Source organism: Furipterus horrens, unplaced genomic scaffold, assembly GCF_987537825.1.
Source record: "Furipterus horrens unplaced genomic scaffold, mFurHor1.1.pri manual_scaffold_10, whole genome shotgun sequence".
NCBI lineage: Eukaryota > Metazoa > Chordata > Mammalia > Chiroptera > Furipteridae > Furipterus > Furipterus horrens.
The window spans coordinates 28,832,982-28,850,884 of NW_028327180.1; the positions used below are offsets into that span (position 1 = coordinate 28,832,982).

Here is a 17,903-nt window from a genome sequence, read left to right on the forward strand (position 1 = left end):
TCTTTTTTAAATATTATTTAAATATTATTTTTATTCCACCTAGATCCAAAGGGATTTTAAATAACTTGTAAAAATACATGAGTAAAACTCATGTCTATTTTGATCACTATTATTAAAAAGAAAATAAGTGCTGGTGAGGATGTGGAAAAATTATAACTCTTGTGCACTGTTGTTGGGACTATATACCATCACTTTGGAAAACAGTGTGATGGTTCCTAAAAAAAATAGAGCTACCATATAATCCAGCAATTCCACTTCTGGGTATATACTCAAAAGAATAGAAAGCAAGGTCTCAAAGCGATATCTGTATACTTGTTCATAGCAGCATTATTCACAATAGCTTGGTTGTGGAAGCAACCCAAGTAACCATCAAAGGATGATGGATAAGTAAAATGCTACACACAAGGATATTATTCAGCCTTGAAAGTAAGGAAATTCTGGAATATGCCACAACATGGATGAACCTTGAGGACACTATGCTAAATGAAATAAGCCAGTCACAAGAAAGATGAATACTATATGAGTCCACTTACATGAGATACTTGGAGTAGTCAAAATCATAGAGAAAGGACAGGCTTGGGGGAGAGGAATGGAGAGTTATTATTTAATGTGTTTCAGTTTTGTAAGATGAAAAAAGTTCTGGAGAGGGACTGTAGTGATAATTGCATAACAATATGGATGTGTTTGATACTACTGACCTATACACTTAAAAATGGTTAAAAATGATAAATGTTATGCTATGTGTATTCTACTACAGTTTTAAAAATTGGACAGTCTAGCAATATAAATATTAACCTTGAAAAGAATACTGAATGCAATTTAAGGTTTCTTAATGAGACTGGGTTTTATCCTTAAAGTAGCTATAGGAAAACTGTCATTTAAATGCTGAGATTTAAAAGCACTTTAAATATTTCTTCTCAAAGGAGTTACACCACAAACTTGATACCAGCTTGTTTTCAATTTTTGAAAATTGTCTAATTTTTATTTAGTTTTGTCTCTTAGTTATATAAAACATTTACATTCATGGTTGTTGAGTATAAACCACAAAAACAGGTACATTCAGAAAGTATAGCTTGCATCATTGCCCTTGTTTCCCATTTTTTACCTACCCCTGCCAATTTTGTTGATCCTTATTTATCCTTCCATTCTTTCTTTTTGAAAATATTAGAAAATGCATAGACATTATATATACATTTTCTAATACAAAATGTTGTACAATGTACATATTTTTCTACACCTGACCTTTTTTAGGCTAATATATCTTGGTGATTGCTCCATTCACAGATGCATAGTCCTACATTATGGGGATTGTGACTGGCAGAATTCTAAAGGTACCCTCCCCAGGGTTTTCCCCTTCCTACCCTAGTTATGCTATTCAATGCTTATCTGGTAACAACTGTGAAAGGAATTTAAAGATAAAAATCAAGCCCTTCTTCAATTAACTTGAAACTATGTAGCGTATATGAGTAAACCTAACCTAATCAGGTGAAATCCTTAAAAGCAGAGCATTTTATCTGGCTGATGAGAAGAAGGAAGCCAAAGACACTTGAGGAATGAGACGGACCCAGCATGGGAAGTATTCCTGTGGGCCTCCAGAAGAAAGCAAACCACCATGCTAACTGAAACTGCTACCTGACAGGGACAACCTGGAGAGGCTGAGAGCAAGTCCCAGTTAAAAACCAGCAAGAAAATTAGGATCTCAGTCATTCAGGTGCAAGGAAGTGAATTCTGCCAATAATCAGTAAGCTGGGAAGAAAATCCCGAACCTCAGGTGACAACTGCAACATCAGCCAACACCTTGACTTTGAGTCTATGAGATACAAGCAGAGGATTCAGCTCCATAGTGCCTACACTCCTGACCCATGGAAAGTGTTAGATTGATTAATGTGTGTTCTCTTTTAAAAATACATGAGTAAATAAATGACTTTAAAAGGCAGGGGATCACCTTCACCGCCAAAGTCAGAACAATAACATGAGGTCAGTGGACAAGTTATACAAATAAAGTCATGCCATAAGAATATATCCACTACTAAAGAAAAGATGTATATGTCATTCCAAGTTTCCTGGTGGCCCTAAGGAAACATAATTAGTCACAAATTAAGTAATGTCTATAAGAAATACATACACTCGTGCAGCAGAGAGATCTGACTGAAATTCTCATAGATCCTCACAAAGGGCACACTCAGCATTCTAGTGGATTTCGCTGTCATAAAAAGCAGTGTTTAAAGCTATTTTTATAGCATTTATCTTTGTAAGCAGAGGGAAGCCCACCAGAGCAGACTTGACTGAAGGTAATACAGTAGCAAGTTAAACAATATAAGCAACATTCAGACACAAGAATGACTCTTTGTATACTGGCAACAAGGAGGAAATAACCTGACTGTGGGAAGGCTGGGATGGTGCTGGGTTATAGCAGGCTTTCAGGGCAGATGCAGGCTTTAAAGGCAGATGCAGGCATTAAATACAAAGGCACTTTAACCTCAGAAGGTACAAGATTAAAGCTACATTTAGGAACATATAGTCTAGCAGTCATATCAGGATAGGCTGGAACAAATTTGTCGAAGTCCCCGTCTCACTATCCACTCATGTAACCTTGGGAAGAAAGATCTGTTTTAGACAAATGACAATATGTCGGTTAGCCTAAAAGCTGGTTGTCTTCCTGGCATCCAGTATCACAGGGCAAACCAGACAGGTTCCATCTTTGTGGACTGTTCTGTTGACTTCAATAGAAAAAAGGTTATATTTCCTCTACAATTTTTATTTTAGTAAAAAGCATGTTTTTTTAGATCAAGCCCATTGATCTCAAGGACCATTAACATACAATGTGAGGTGATAGTGAAACTTATCAAAACCTTCCAATTTGTCTGTGTACCTCCAGTAATGATTAGGTTGAGCTTTTTTCCCCACACACACTTAAGTTTAACCCCCAAGGCTATTATTTATTTATTTTTCCCCTCAGTACAATTCCACTGCTACTCTGGGTGAGAATACACTCATCACAACACATCCACATTAGCAGGGAGAGGAACCCCAGGGGAATGTTCTGCCCTAACCCCTTAGGGAGTGAGCTGAGAGGCTGTAAATTACACTGGGTCTGCACCCCCAGCAGACCTTCAGTCTTCTCACTACACGTCACCTCTGTGATAATATTTCCACCATGTTTCCACTTTTCTGTAATTTAAACCCACATAAGAATATATTCTTTCTTTTTTTTTTAATGTTTTTTATTGATTATATTGTTACAACAGTTCCAATTTTCTCCCCCTTGTTCCCCTCCCCCCAGCACCCCCCTCCCCCAGCAATCCCCCCCAAGTCCATACCCCTGGTTCGTAAAAATTAACTATCCCCCCCCCCTCAAATATTAGGACCCTTTGTAATCTTGTAGAGGACAATGGGCGAAGGTCTCAAGCTCCTCTAGCTGCTTCAAGCTGGACATGGTCGTCGTCCTACCTACTCTTGGGTCCAGAAAACCCTAATAAGAGTGGGGGTGTGGAGGGGAGGGTGGCCTTCCCACATGGGGAAGGATCGTGCAGACTCCAGGTCAGTTGGCTGCCTCCGGTCAACGGCGTGCTTGGTTCAACAGGCTGGTGTCCTTGTTGTGTTCTGAGGGCAACAGATTTGGCGAAAAGGGTTAAAAGACATCATTCAATCCATAACTACTAGATGACAAAAGGCAGGGAAGAATATATTCTTTCTTGACTCCAATAATCAGAGGAACCTGAGAAAACTTCTTATGCATAAGGACTGTCGGCCAAATTTTTAAATATACATACTTTATAGTATTGTTTCTTGTTACAAAAAATACCATTAAATTGCAAAAAGAATTTTCAAGAAAACAATATTTTTAAATATGAAAAATAGTACACTTGGGCCCTTGCTGTGTAGCTCAGTTGGTTAGAGTGTCATCCCAGTACCTGAGGTTGTGGTCAGGGCACATACAAGAATCAACCAGTAAATGCATAGAGAAATTGAACAACAACTCGATGTCTTTCTCTCTCTCTCTCAAACCAATAAATTTTCTTTTAAAAAAAAGTACATTTGAAACCGATGTCATCTTATTAACCAATGTCACCCCAATAAATTAAAAACATCATTGGAATAAAGACCATTGGAAAAAATATTAATTGAAAGCATAGTACACTTTAAATGGGTAAATCATAAAGTATGAGTATTATATCTCAATAAAGCTATTTTAAAAAGTTAATTGAAAAAGCACTGTCCTAACAGATGAAGTTTGCAACTACAGTTAATGTTAACTGGGTTGTTTGTACCCTCTATAAATATTGTTGTCACAATTTAAGATTTATATTCCTCAAGAATCCCAATCTATGGGAAAATTTATTTATAGGAAATGAGTAACCCGCAGTAACCAGACTGCATGTGGCCAGCCTATCTGCTCAGTGCAGCCCATATTCTCCCTGCAAGAAGGAAGATCAGAACGCTGACTCCCTGTGACTGCACAGATACAGCTTCTGCTTCATTAAAAGCAGTGTTGGTTTTCTTGACATTCTTCATTCCAGTCTGCTGGGTAGTCTAAATCATAAGGAATATACATTTTAGCTGTTATAAAAGCTCATCTCATTTTGAATTAAAGAGTGTCTGTGGGCACTTCTATTTTGTTGAATTAGCAGTCATGCCAAAGAGGCTGCCCAAGGAGACCTTCTGAAACTACCGGCAGCATGCACTCAATTGCGTAAGGCAAAAACATGGAGTTTACTCCTACCCTCTCTCACGCGCTGCACAGCCACTCCACAGAGCTCTGCTGACTCTCCTCCCGAAACGTCACTCCACCTATACCCTCTCCTGAAATTCCACTGCCCAACCTTTGTTCAGGCCTTGGAACCTAAGTGACCAGTAGAGCTGCTCTACAGATTCCAATCAGCCCTCAACACCACCACCAGAGGGCTCCTTCTAAAATACAAATCTGATCCTGTCACTCCAGGAATAAAACCCTGCAATTAAATAAAAAATAAAAATAAAAAATATCAAGCCCAGAATAATGCAAAGTCTTCCCTGATCTAGTTACCTTTCCAGCATCCTCTCCTGACAACATCTCCCTTCCCTTTGGCCACCAAACTTCCTCCCAATCACTCATGCTCATCTAGACAAGGTATTTGCAATTTCATGAAGGGATATTCCATGCTTTTCCAAACAAACACTGTCTTCTTAACCCCTAGTGCTCTCAGTTCTCCCCCTGATGAAATCATATTTCTTCCAGTGGCAGCCCTCCTGATCCACAGTAGAACATGCTGATACCTTCTGTTATCCCTCCCGTTACCTTGTATGTGTTTTCAAGTCTGACTTTCATGAAGGGATCACAACCTCAGAATTCAAGAAATTTTAGGAAAACAGTGAATGGCCTTCCAGGGATCTGTGATGGTAGCAAGCTAAATACAAATCCCCCACTCATTTTAAATGAGTGGGACTACTTCTTTCATCAGGTTCTTATGGGGGACTTTTACCTACAAAGGTTAGGAATTTTCTATACTGAATCATAAACTCTTTGAATGCAGGCATATTAGTTTTTCTTTTCCTGTTTATAGAACAGTTCCTAAGCTTGTGAATACTAAACACATTAGCTAATGGATGAATAAATGAGTGAATGAAATAACTCATTTAAAAAGAATTTATTGCTATGAGCAAGAACCAGTGTTGGAGACAGGTATTATTAAAATAGACATGGTTCCTGTTTTCATTGGGGAAATAACCTGGCAAGGAAAAAAGATACTAAACAACTAATCATGCTGTCCCTGTCAGGGCCTCTGGGTCTGGCAGCCCTGCATCCCCACCACTGCTTAGATGGAGGTGTGGAATGGCACCCAGCAGGCCTTACCATAGTGTGTGGTGTTCAGGCACTTCATGGAGGTTGCCTGGGTAGCTGAAGCTTCCTTTGGGCCGCATTCCAGGAAGCCAGTTGTGATTATAGATGTTATCATCAGAACAGGGCTTTGGTTGATGGACTTGGCTATGCCTTTCAAATGCATGCAGCTCTCTGACTTCATCCTCAAGTTCCAGACAGTGCCCGCCACAGGTATGTTCAAGAAGCCCAGCAGAAGGCAGATATCAATACAGGATGGGCAGCCACAAGATGGGCCAAGAAGATTGAAGCCAGAGAAAAGAAAGCCAAGATGACAGATTTTAATAGTTACAAAGTCATGAAGACAAAGAAAATGAGGAACTGAATAATCAAGCTTGAAGTTAGGGAGCTTCAAATGGCAGCTCTCCTGAAAGCTTCTCCCAGAAAAACACTTGCTGCTAAAAGTGCAGCTGCAGCAGCCTCTGCAAAGATTCCAGCAAAAAGGTGACCGCGGCAGGCAAAGAAGGCCCCAGCCCTGAAGGTTCCTACCCGGAAAGCCGCAGGCCAGAAAGTAGTGCCTCCAAAGGCATAGAAAGGTCTGAAAGCTCCAGCCCAGAAAGCACCTGCTCTGGCATCTGGCAAGAAAGCGTAAGAATGTAAGAGGCTATTTTATAAGTAATAAAGGTTCCTTTTGACATGCTAAAAAAAAAAAATCATGCAATCACTATTTGGAATAATAAGAAAGTCTATCAAGGAGAAGTACAGGCTGCTAGCAGAGGGCATAATTGGAGGCTTTGATCCAATGTGAAGTCTGAGGTCACAGAAGGCTTCTTTGAGGATACAATGTTCATAAAGTAAATGAATAATAACTAAGAAATATTACTAAGAATAACTACGTTACTAACCATTAGTATAAGATTAGCTGGAAGATAGCATAATCATATATAAAGAATAAAAGTCCTAATTTAAAAATTCACCATTAACGATGAAAAATATTAATCAAGTTAGAGTTAGTATTGCTCCTAGATGAGACCACCTAGCTTGGACGTTTTATCAGAAAATACCGTGGAAGAGTATAATGGCTGAAATTTCATGAAACTCCTTTTTCTTATCTGCCAAGGCTTTTCTAATGGTGTAAGGCCAACTCTGGATATTTAAGATCAAGCCCTTTGTGCAGTATGTGTGCCGAGCCACACAGAAGAGCTCTCAATGTTCCTACAACTAGTTCTGAAGCAAGCGGGCCTCAACCCTCTGATCCCATCCTGCTAGCATTCCATTTCCACCTCTTTGTTTCTTCAGCACCTTCCCTGCTCTGCCTTTCTGGTTGAAGTGTCTCTCTTGGCTCTCAATTTACCTGCTGTGTTTCCCAGACTTAAATGAGCCTTTCCATCCTGGCCTGGCCCTCCTTAAGAGTGACAAGTCTGTATCAGAAGCCCTGGCAAGGCTCTGGGATATCCCACCCTCTCCATGGATTCCTACTGGCACCCTTGACTGCCCTTGGGCTCTGCAAATTCTGACGCTTCCAAGTTCACCTGGGAAAGCAAGACAGTACACTGCATGGTTTGTTTTTGTTTATTTAATCTTCATTGTGTTTTTCCCATTACCATTTAGCCCCCTAATACCCACCTCCCCACAACAACCACCACATTGTTGTCCACGTCCATGAGTCCCTTTTCCTTGTTGCTCACTCCCTGCACATCCTACCAACCCACCCCCACTAGCCGTCGTCTGCTCTCCACCTAAGAGTCTGTCTCTGTTTTGCTTGTTAGTTCAGTTTGTTCCTTAGATTCCACATATGAGTGAAATCATACAGTATTTGCCTTTCTCTGACTGGCTTATTACACTTAGCATGACGTTCTCTAGGTCTATCCATACTATTGCAAAGGATAAAATTTTCTCCTTTTTTATGCCTGAGTAGAATTACATTTTGTAAAAGTCCCATAGTTGTTTTATCCACTCATTTGCTGATGGACACTTGAGCTGCTTCCATAGCTTGGCGATTGTAAATAATGCTGCAATGAACGCAGGGGTGCTTATGTTCTTCTGAATTAGTAGTGTTTGGGGTTCCTTCAGATATATTCTCAACAGTGGGGTCACTAGGTCAAAACTGGGGTTTTAACATTTTAAACTAAACTGGAATACAAGGGCTTCTGCATTTCTAGATCACACATATGTGACTGTGGGGATCTCATTATAATCATCACAGCTTTTCATTCCTTATCTATAGGCTACAGAAAACCATCTCTCAGTTGAGATTTTGAATATATATTTATGCAGAATAGAAAACTTAGGCCTATCAACCACACCCCAAAATTTTCATTAGAGAAGGTCTCCACTTCAGATTGTTGTGTTATACACTGAACTGTGTCCCTTGTGATTCATATGTTGAAGCTCCTACCTCAATGTGATTGTATTTGGAATAGAGCCTTTAAGGAGGTAATTCAGGTTAAATCAGGTCATAAGAGCTGCCTTAGTCCATTTAGTGTCTGTAACATATTACCATAGACTAGATGGCTTTTCAACAAATTTATTTCTCACACTCCTGGGGGCTGCAAAGTCCTAAATAAAAAACCAACAGGTTCACTGTCTGTTGAGGATGCTCTTCTTGGTTCATACACAGCCATCTTCTCCCTATAACCTCTCACACCAGAAGGGACAAAGGAGTCCTCTGGGGTCTTTTTCATTACAGCACTAAACCTATTCATAAGGATTCTGCCCTCAGACCCTGACTACCTCCCAGGGCCCTACCTCCTAATACCATCACACTAGGGTTAGGATATCAACACAGGAGTTGTGGGGAGACACAAACATTCCCTCTATAGTAAGAGTAAGGCCCTGATCCCATAGGACTGGTGTCCTTGTAAGAAAAAGAGATTACCAGAGTGCTCTCTCTCCCTTTATCTCTCTCCGTGTGTGCGCACAGGAAAGGCCATGTGAGGATTTAGCAAGAAGGCAGACATCTGCAAGCCAGGAGGAGAAACCTCCCCAGAAACAAGCCATGACGATATCTTGACCTTGGACTGCCCAGCCTCCAGAACTATGAGAACATGAATGTCTGATACTTAAGACACCCAGTCTGTGGGATTTGTTATGGCAGCCCTAGGTGACTAATATTGTACAACATGACTGTTTGCTTTCCTCCCTACCACAACCAGGCTGCGCAGCACTGCTAGATAATGTCCCGCACCACTGCTGATCATGTGTGTTGAGTTGGGGAGAGAAATGTTACCCTGAGAACTCTTCTAGGACAAAAGTATGAAGATTATAAAACTCACCCTCCTCACTGGACCATCACTCACAGACATCCAGACTCCTAAGTTCTCTCTCCTATTCTCCTGCTAAAGCTTACTTTCAGGCAGGACTTTGAAATCCATCTGCACTATGAGGTTAATAATATGATGGTATGAAACATTAAGTCACGTAGAGACATGTGAATTTAACAGAGAGCCAAGTGTTAAGTAAATGACAACCCAATAGTGAAGAATCACCTAGAGTCTACCTATCCAAACATCAGTCAGTTGTGACCTCAGGAACATCCCCAATACCAGACACAGAGCTCTGGGGATAAGAGAATAAGGCGGACAATGACCTGGATTCCTGGAGCTCACATGTTGTGAATGAAACTGTATAAGTAACTTACAATGCAGCATCATGAGGGCTATAATATAAATGTGGGCAAAGTGCTAAGGGAGCACAAAGCTTCAGATTTGTGCCAGTGAATGAGGAGTGTGTGTGTGCATACATGCATATAATATATATATACTTTGTATTATAGCTATGTTTATTCTATTATAGGCATGTGTACATGTGTGTTATATGGACATGTGTGTGTGTAAAAGCAAGATATTAGTGGGATAACTGCTGTTTCTCATTGGATACTTGAATACTACATACCAAGTATATTGTTTACATGTGTTTTATCCTCACAACAAACTGTGATGGAGAAAAGTAGTATTATCTTCATGTTTGCAAACAAGGAACAGAAAGCACACAGAAGCTAACTCTCCAAGATCACAAAACCAGGAAGGGGCAGAACTTGAATTTCCACACAGGCAGTCTAGCTACAGGGCCTGCTCTCTGAGCCAGTACATCACAGTGTCTCCCTCTGATGCGGCAGGAACCTTGAAAGATACCACATACACACGAAGCCAGGTCTGGAAACAGTCTTTAGGCAGTTGTTACTGCAGCTGAGATCTTTCTGGTTGCAAGGAAGAGAAGCCTACTAATAAAATCAGTTCCCCAGGAATTACTGTTCAGGATGTCACATCAACAGGAAGCAAGCTGGGGCCCATGGGAACTGGAGTGATCATCCGGAAGTCCCAGGGTCCACAGCAGCACTTTTCTCCGTGTCCTTCTTTCTCTGAGCCCACAAGATGCCCCTTCTCTGCTTTCTTCTCCTAAATCCCTATTCCTTCCTGCAGAGTCACTTTCTCTATTCACTCATCAACATGAGCATAGTTGAAAATTGCCCCTCTGGCCCCACAGGGCTGCAGTTCACGTGGCTAACTCTGTTTCCCCATTCAACACAGGGGATTTGATTGGTCATTAGCAGGTGATGGATCCAGAGGGATGCTGTGTGAGTCGGGAGCTCCAAGTCTTAGGGTGCAACCGTAGCCTTGCCACTGGGGCTCAGGGTGGGGGACAGTTATTAATGGAGATGTGGGCTCCATTAATACCTTTATTGCAGGTAGTCCACAGCAGGTCAGATAAACCCAGACAAGACCATACTCCTCGGTGATCTGTGCTGAAAATAAGCACCTGTATTAACTGCAAAATGTACATCGTCTAGTGTCCTTAACAGACTATTGTCCTGCATTTTTTTTCTTTTAAAAGTAGCTGAGCTCATGGCCCATGAAATCTGTGAATGTTTTGTTCCAAGTAGGTAGTAGTGGGTCCCAGGATACATGTAACGTATAATATGTAGAGAAATGGAAAAGGAGGTGATAATATTTGTGGAGAGGTATATGAGCTCTTTTAAGGGAGTTGGTGCCAATATTATAAAAATAATCATTCCCCTCTAAGAATTAGTATCATAATTTGATTAAGTTAGAGAGTTAAGAAACCAATATTTATGGGTCCCTACATAACCTATGAGTAGAAAAAAATGCGAAATTCAGCTATTTTAAAGAGTGACATATTAATTTGTCTGGCTAATTTAGAACAGTAACCCTAATAATAATAATACCATAATAATTTAAAATACTGTAAATGAGTATAAAGTGGGTCATCCTTAACCAAAATTATGGAAAGTATTCATTTTTGCTTCTGCTGAATAGACATAAATTGATTGAAAACAATCTGTTGAGAAAGTGACATACAAAAACATAAATACTTTTCTGCCAAAACAAAGACTTAATCTGATACTTTAGGCAAGACTCTACGGGTAAATATGCAGCTGGCAATAAAGCATGATGTTTAACTAGAGTTAGACCCTGAGTTTGATTCTGGCTGTACCATCAGCTTTTGAGTAAATTATTAAACTCTCCTGGTTAAAATTTCTTTATCAATAAAATGGGGAACTAATACTCATTTCAGATCTCTTACCAGCATAAGATGGGTTGATCTTATATAAAGCACTTAGCACAATGCTTCACTTCAGAATTATTAATAATTGGCAGTACTTTATTTCAGTGGGACCTGGGCATGTGCACGGAGAACAATCACTATTTAGAGGCTTGTCTTATTTCATTCTTCTGATTTCTCATATAAAAAGCATTCTTTTCCTCGAATTTTTTCTTTCTTCTGATATCTATCACTTCCTGTATCTCAGACAGGCTGCTAGGTAATTTATGTGTGAGTTCCTTTGATTTAATATGCACAACAGCCTTGGAAAGGAGAATATCATAATCCCCATTTCAGGCACAAGGGAAGTGAGGCTGGTTGAGGTTAATGTCACTTGATCACAGACACAACACATCTAATAAGTGGTGACGCGTGACCAGGGGCTTGGGTGTTGACTTGGTTGCTAGAGCTACGCTCCTTCCACCTCACAAATGAACAGACATATTAGAAAGCTTTGCTTCATTGCCACATACGCTTAACATTTCAGATGCATTTGGCTTTAAATGGTCTTTACTAAATATCAGCAGATACCCTGGCTGGTTTGGCTCAGTGGATTGAGCGTCGGCCTGCAAGCTAAGTGTCGCTGGTTCGATCTTCCAGTCAGGGCACATCAGAGAAGGAAAACTCTGATTCCAAAAAACCTCCGCTGCCTTGCGGCATACCTCTTCAGGGGAAAGGCTAAGGGAGTAAACCCTGACAGAAAATCCGGAGCCGGAGTCCCTAAGGCGGTTTGACGTTGTAGTCAACACCGGCAACTCTTGCGGCGCACCTGAAGCCAAGCTGTATTGACTCCGTCTTTCCCTTGGATCCTTCAGCTGCGAAGAGAGGGGGGGTCTGCTGCATGGGCAACAGCAGACCCTCCATATCACCCTGCCCAGGCTCTGTAGCTTCAGCTTCACTGGAGAGGACACTCCAGCGTCATCGCAAGATGTCGATTCAACACGGGAGGAGACAGATACCGTGTCACTCCCGAGTCGGACTGCACAGCCATTCTCGGTGGTGCAGATAGACTCTTAAGAAGCTACACCATTGTCTCTCGAGACGGGCGGCTGCCGACGACAACGAAGCAAGATTCTGTATACTATCTTAATGCCTGTATGTGCACTTATTTCCCCTATTTAAAATATTTCATAATCTTAACATCCAGTTCTTCTGTTCTCTATTCTGTTATGATCCAAATTCTTGTGTATTCCTAATTAAAAGCAAAGTAATGGCATACAATCTTTAATGGTGACGAGTGTAATGTGGCTCCCAGGGCATGCTTAATAACCATGACATTAGGAAAAGCGAAAACACAATAGTCGATAAAGATGTGTTGTGTATGTAAGGAACTCTGCGAGATGTCATGGGAGAAACAACACATAAGAATGGAATTTTTTCCTCGAGATATTTACTGTCTCATAGGAAAGGCAAAAATAAAAGATGTGAAAAGTAAAGCAAGCAGAAATGAAACAAAAACGCAGAAGTACAATAGTAGCTGAGTCGCTGTGATATAGGTGTCTTAGGAGAGGTGACTATCCAGTTCTATGAAGGACCTAGAAGGTCTCTCGGACCCAGGGAAATGGGAAATGAGGAGCGCGCTGCTCGTTTCTGTGCACAAGAAAAATGTATGGTGCCTAAATCTCAACCCAAAATAGTAAACGGTTTCATGATACACGGCTGACACACAGTATATCCTCATCCCAGGCAAGAACACCCAGGAGTTGATTTTCCAGATTTAGAGAACACAAGTCCTGAATGGTCACTCTAGCGACTGTGACATTTTCCTGCTTCTTCTGTCTGAACCAGTGACAAGTTGCAGCACTAATCCTGGAGTTATTAATAAGTGTCCTCGTCTCATGTTGGAAACTTCACTGGAAGGCTTGGTGCTATTCTCCTAGGTTGATTATTTGAAATTTATGTCCTGAAATGCCAAAATGCATTTTTGTTCTGGCCTCAAAGAAGATGATAGAACCAGAAATGACAAGATTTAACATGTACTTTTACATGCTAAAGATTAACAGCCAAAACTGCAATGTATGTCTCCACATTCAAAGTAAACATGATATATTAATGACTGGGTTTTCCACTCTCATGAATAATTATAAGTTCCTTCTTACTAAAAACAAATTTTAAATTTCCTTAAGAAGATTATGATTAATTATACAAAATTACACTTCTCTTTAATTGAATAGATTTCCTGCTTTCCTCTGGATTGATGGTGTATTATATATTATTAAAAACCCAAAGAAGGAAATCTACCTCTTCACGACTAACGCTGGGTTAGCAATGGCTACTGTGCAAATATACCTGATGGTTTTGACAACTTTCATTCCTTTGTTTTAATGACCCACGGCAAACTGTCCTACAGTTCTGTCTGTCTGTTTGAACAGCTACAACAAAATACTACAAACTTGGAATCTCATAAACAAAATGAATTTATTTCTCAAAGTTCTGGAGACAGGAAGTTCAAGATCAAGGTGTCAGGAACTTGATCGTGAAGGCTGGGTGAGGGCGTTCTTTCAGATTTATAGCCAGCAACTTTTCAGTGTGCTCTCACATGGTGGAAGGGGCAAAGGAGCTCTGTAGGGTCTCTTTTAAAGAGCATTAATCCTGTTTTCAAGGGCTCCACCCTTATGACCTAAGCACATCCCAAAGACTTCACTCCTCCATACCATCATCACATCAAGCATTAGAATTTCAGTATACAAATTGGCGGCATGGTGGGAAGAAAACAGACAATAACAAGTTTAAATTCTTATTTATTAGAAGCATACTGATATCAACCAAATTTCACCTAAGAGAACTTGGTCTTACAAATTTTCTAAGAAACACATAAAATAAAAACCAAGATGGACTGCCATCTTTCACTGCTGGTATAAGAAAGGCTTGACAGAGTGGTGCAGGGATGAAGCCCTAACCTTCTATGCCGAGCAAACCTTGCAAACGCTGTGCGTGGTCTACACAGAGGTAGCTGTGGGCATGTACGAGTAGTGCTACCTAAGGCACCAGGAGCCCAGCATCCTTACTCAGAACAAGGCCCACACCCTGCACCAGGTGTACAAGGACATGGAGCAGAACTGCCAGCTGCTGGGAACCACAGCCATCAAAGACGGGCTCCAGGAGAGCGTCCTTGATACCATCCAGTGTCTCAAGCAAGAAAACATCAAAGTGTGGGTACTCACAGAGGACACGCCAGAGACAGTGGCAAATATCAGCTTTGCATACCAGCCTCTGTGTTAGGATATGTTCACTGTGGAGCAGGAGGTAGTTTCAATCCTGGAGGCCCACAGGAGAGCAACAATAATCTGCTGAGCATCAAGGGCTCTTTAAGGAACTCATTCCTGCTACAGGTCAAAATGGCCATGGTCATTAACAAAGAATTTCTAGACAAGCTGTTGCTGTCCTTGAGCAAGGAGCCCAGGGCACGGGTCCAAAATGTGAACGTGGACATGGAGGAGTGCTGGCAAGAGGAGAGGACAAACTTCCTATAGACCAGGAGAATGTCTCTGATCTGCTAACCCTAGGGATACAACTGAGGAGCATGGGATTGTTGTTGCAGAACAAGGACTCCAACATCCACAAGAGCCCCAAGGTGGCAGGAATGGGCCTTTGTGAAACTGGCCAGGTAGTGTGTGAGGAACCCAATGGTCGCATGTACCACTTTATGGAGCACCTGAAGTAGGAGGGCAAAAAACAATCCCTGGACAGTGGCCAGAGACACCTGCTACATAATGGTCATCTACGCTGGTTTTGACACAAAGAGCATGAGGAACTGTGGCAAAGTCCATCTGAAGAGAACCAAGATACACCGTCTGACAAACACACTTATAATCCTGCACATCCCTGGTGCTGATCTCTTATGCCTTTGTCCTTAGGCATCTGGAACATGGTGATAGAATTCCAGGCCCTGATAGCCCACTGTGTCTGAGATGCCCACGTGTAACGTGATCACCGAGACTATGCTCATGATCTGGGGCTTCCCATCCTTCTCAGCGTCAAGTGTCTATGGCCCTATTCAGCACAGCCAGATTCCTCTACCTGGAGAACAGCATCTTCAACAACTGGGATGCACAGACATACTATGAGCCCCAGGATGTGCCTGCCAAAGCCCGCAACACCAGCCTCAATGACCAGCTGGGACAAGTGCAGTACATCTTCTCTGACAATAACAGCACGCTCACAGGGAACGTCATGACCTTCAAGAAGTGCTTCATCAACAACATTGCCTACAGCACAGGTGAGGATGAGGCCCTACGTTAAGGAGAAACCCTACCTTTGGAACAAATTTGCTGATGGGGGGCTGCTTTTCTAAAATGCAAGGTTTCTGAGTGTTGTGTGTGGCAACAAGGGCAGGATGGTGCGGGACCTCTGCCACACAGTGAAGGTGCAGGACAAAGACAACCAACTATTGAAGCACACAGCTTACCCTGATGAGGAGGTGCTGGTCACAGAGGCCCTGGAATTTCGGGTACGTGTTCCTAGCACATATGTAGAAAAAAAAATGACCGTCATAGAGCTGGGGGAAAAGCGGGTGTACCAGATCCTGGCCATGGCTGACTTCAACAGCATCCAAAAACTGATGTCTGTGCTGGTCTGAAATCCTAAGAGCTTCATCTGCCTCTTCACTAAAAGTGCAGAGACTGTCTGCTGTCTTTGATCCCTTGTGCTAAGAAAGGCTTAATAGAAAGTACCACAGAGGAAGCTTTACCCTCCTCTGCCAAGCAGACCCTGTGTACACTGTGCCTGGCCTGCAAAAAGGGGGATGAGGACATGTACGGAAAGTGACACCTAAGGCACCGGGAGCCCAGCATCCTTACTCAGAACAAGGCCCACACCCCGCACCAGGTGTACAAGGACATGGAGCAGAACTGCCAGCTGCTGGGAACTACAGCCATTAAAGACGGGCTCCAGGACAGCGTCCTTGAAACCACCCAGTGTCTCAAGAAAGAAAACATCAAAGTGTGGGTACTCACAGGTGACAAGCCAGAGACAGTGGCAAATACAGGCTTTGCCTACCAGCCTCTGTCCGAGGATATGCTTACTCTGGAGCAGAAGGAGATAGTTTGGATCGTGGAGGCCTATAGGGAGAGCAACAACAACCTGCTGAGTGGCAAGGGCTCTTTAAGGAACCAGTTCCTCCCACAGGTCAAGATGGCCATGGTCATTAACAAAGAATTTCTGGACAAGCTGCTGCTGGCCCTGAGAATGGAGCCCCCAGCTCAAGGCAAAAATATAAACATGAATGTGGAGAAGTCCTGGCAAGAACCAGGTGAGTAGAGGACAAACTTCCTGCAAGCCAGGAGCATCTCTCTGATGTGGCTGACCCTCCAGATCCACCTCAGGATCACAGGGTTCGTGCCACAGAACAAGGACTACAACACTCAGGAGAACCCCAATGTGTGGCAGGAGTGGGCCTTTGTGGAATTGGCCTCAAGGTGCCAATTGGTTGTGTGCTGACAGGTGACACATAATCAGAAGACCTTGATTGTGGTTCTAGTCAAGAAATACCAGAATCTGGCTATCAGGGATGGTGTCAATGATGTCAACATGATCAGGAATGAGGACATCGGGACAGGGCTGGCGCACCGAGAGAGCATTCGGGTTCTGCAGAACATCAACTATATGCTGACCTAGTCTTCTTCCTGGGGAGGCTGCTGCTGGTGAACAGACTGGGTTCCTAGATGCGAGTCTGCAAGTTCCTGTGCTACTTCATCTACCAGACTCTTGCCAAAAGGATAGTTTGTTTTCTATGTTGGCTTCAGTGCCCAGCCTCTGTAGAAATGGGGTTTCCTGGTGTCCTTCAGTCTGTTGTACACCACCCTCCCAATTCTGTACTTTGGGCTTTCGAGCGCTAAGCAGAGCATGGAGCTGCCCAAGCTATGTATCACCAGACAGAAGAACAAGCTCTTCAACTACTGGGTCTTCCTCAAGCCATCAGCCATTGCACAGCCACTTCCCTGGTCAACTTCTTCATCATCTTGTGGATCAGCCATGACAGGGATGGGCTCCTCTGTGGCTATCAGTCATTTGCCATGGTCATGGCTCTGTTGGGTCTGCTGTCCATCACCATAAAGGTCATCCTCATCACCAAGTACTAAACAGTCATGTATGTGCTGGCTATTTTCTTCAGCCTCTGCTTCCGCAGGGTCAAAACGAGGGCCAGCCAGAGCTTTTGGCTCTTCAAAATCTCCTCCAAAACCTTCCAGTTTCTGTGTGCTGACTGAAAGGTGCTGTGCGACCCCTCCTTCCTGCTAAGGGTCCTACTGAATATGTCATTAAACACCCTGCCTGTACTGGCCTTGCATTTCATTTACCAAGTCCTCAAGAAGCCACTCCCCAGGAGGAGGTCTTGACTGAGGAGTTTACCATGGAGCCTCTGCCCTACCTGTACTGGGAATCATGTGCCCAGTACTCCAGATAAGCCTTCTCCCACAGAGAAGGCTACACAGACCTCATCATGGAGAGCACAATTGTGCAGAGGTCAGCAGGGGTAACAGCAATGTGCTGGCTGATCACACAATCCCATCTAGAAAAAGAACAGATGAATTACAAAGTTAGTTAA

General features: G+C 42.5%; 2 pseudogenes; both read left to right on the forward strand.

Annotated features, from left to right (window-relative positions):
• The first annotated feature begins 5,847 nt into the window (after window positions 1–5,847).
• On the forward strand, window positions 5,848–6,449 carry LOC149999412 (large ribosomal subunit protein eL14 pseudogene; annotated as a pseudogene).
• Window positions 6,450–14,882: 8,433 nt separating this feature from the next.
• On the forward strand, window positions 14,883–17,903 carry LOC149999413 (phospholipid-transporting ATPase IK pseudogene; annotated as a pseudogene).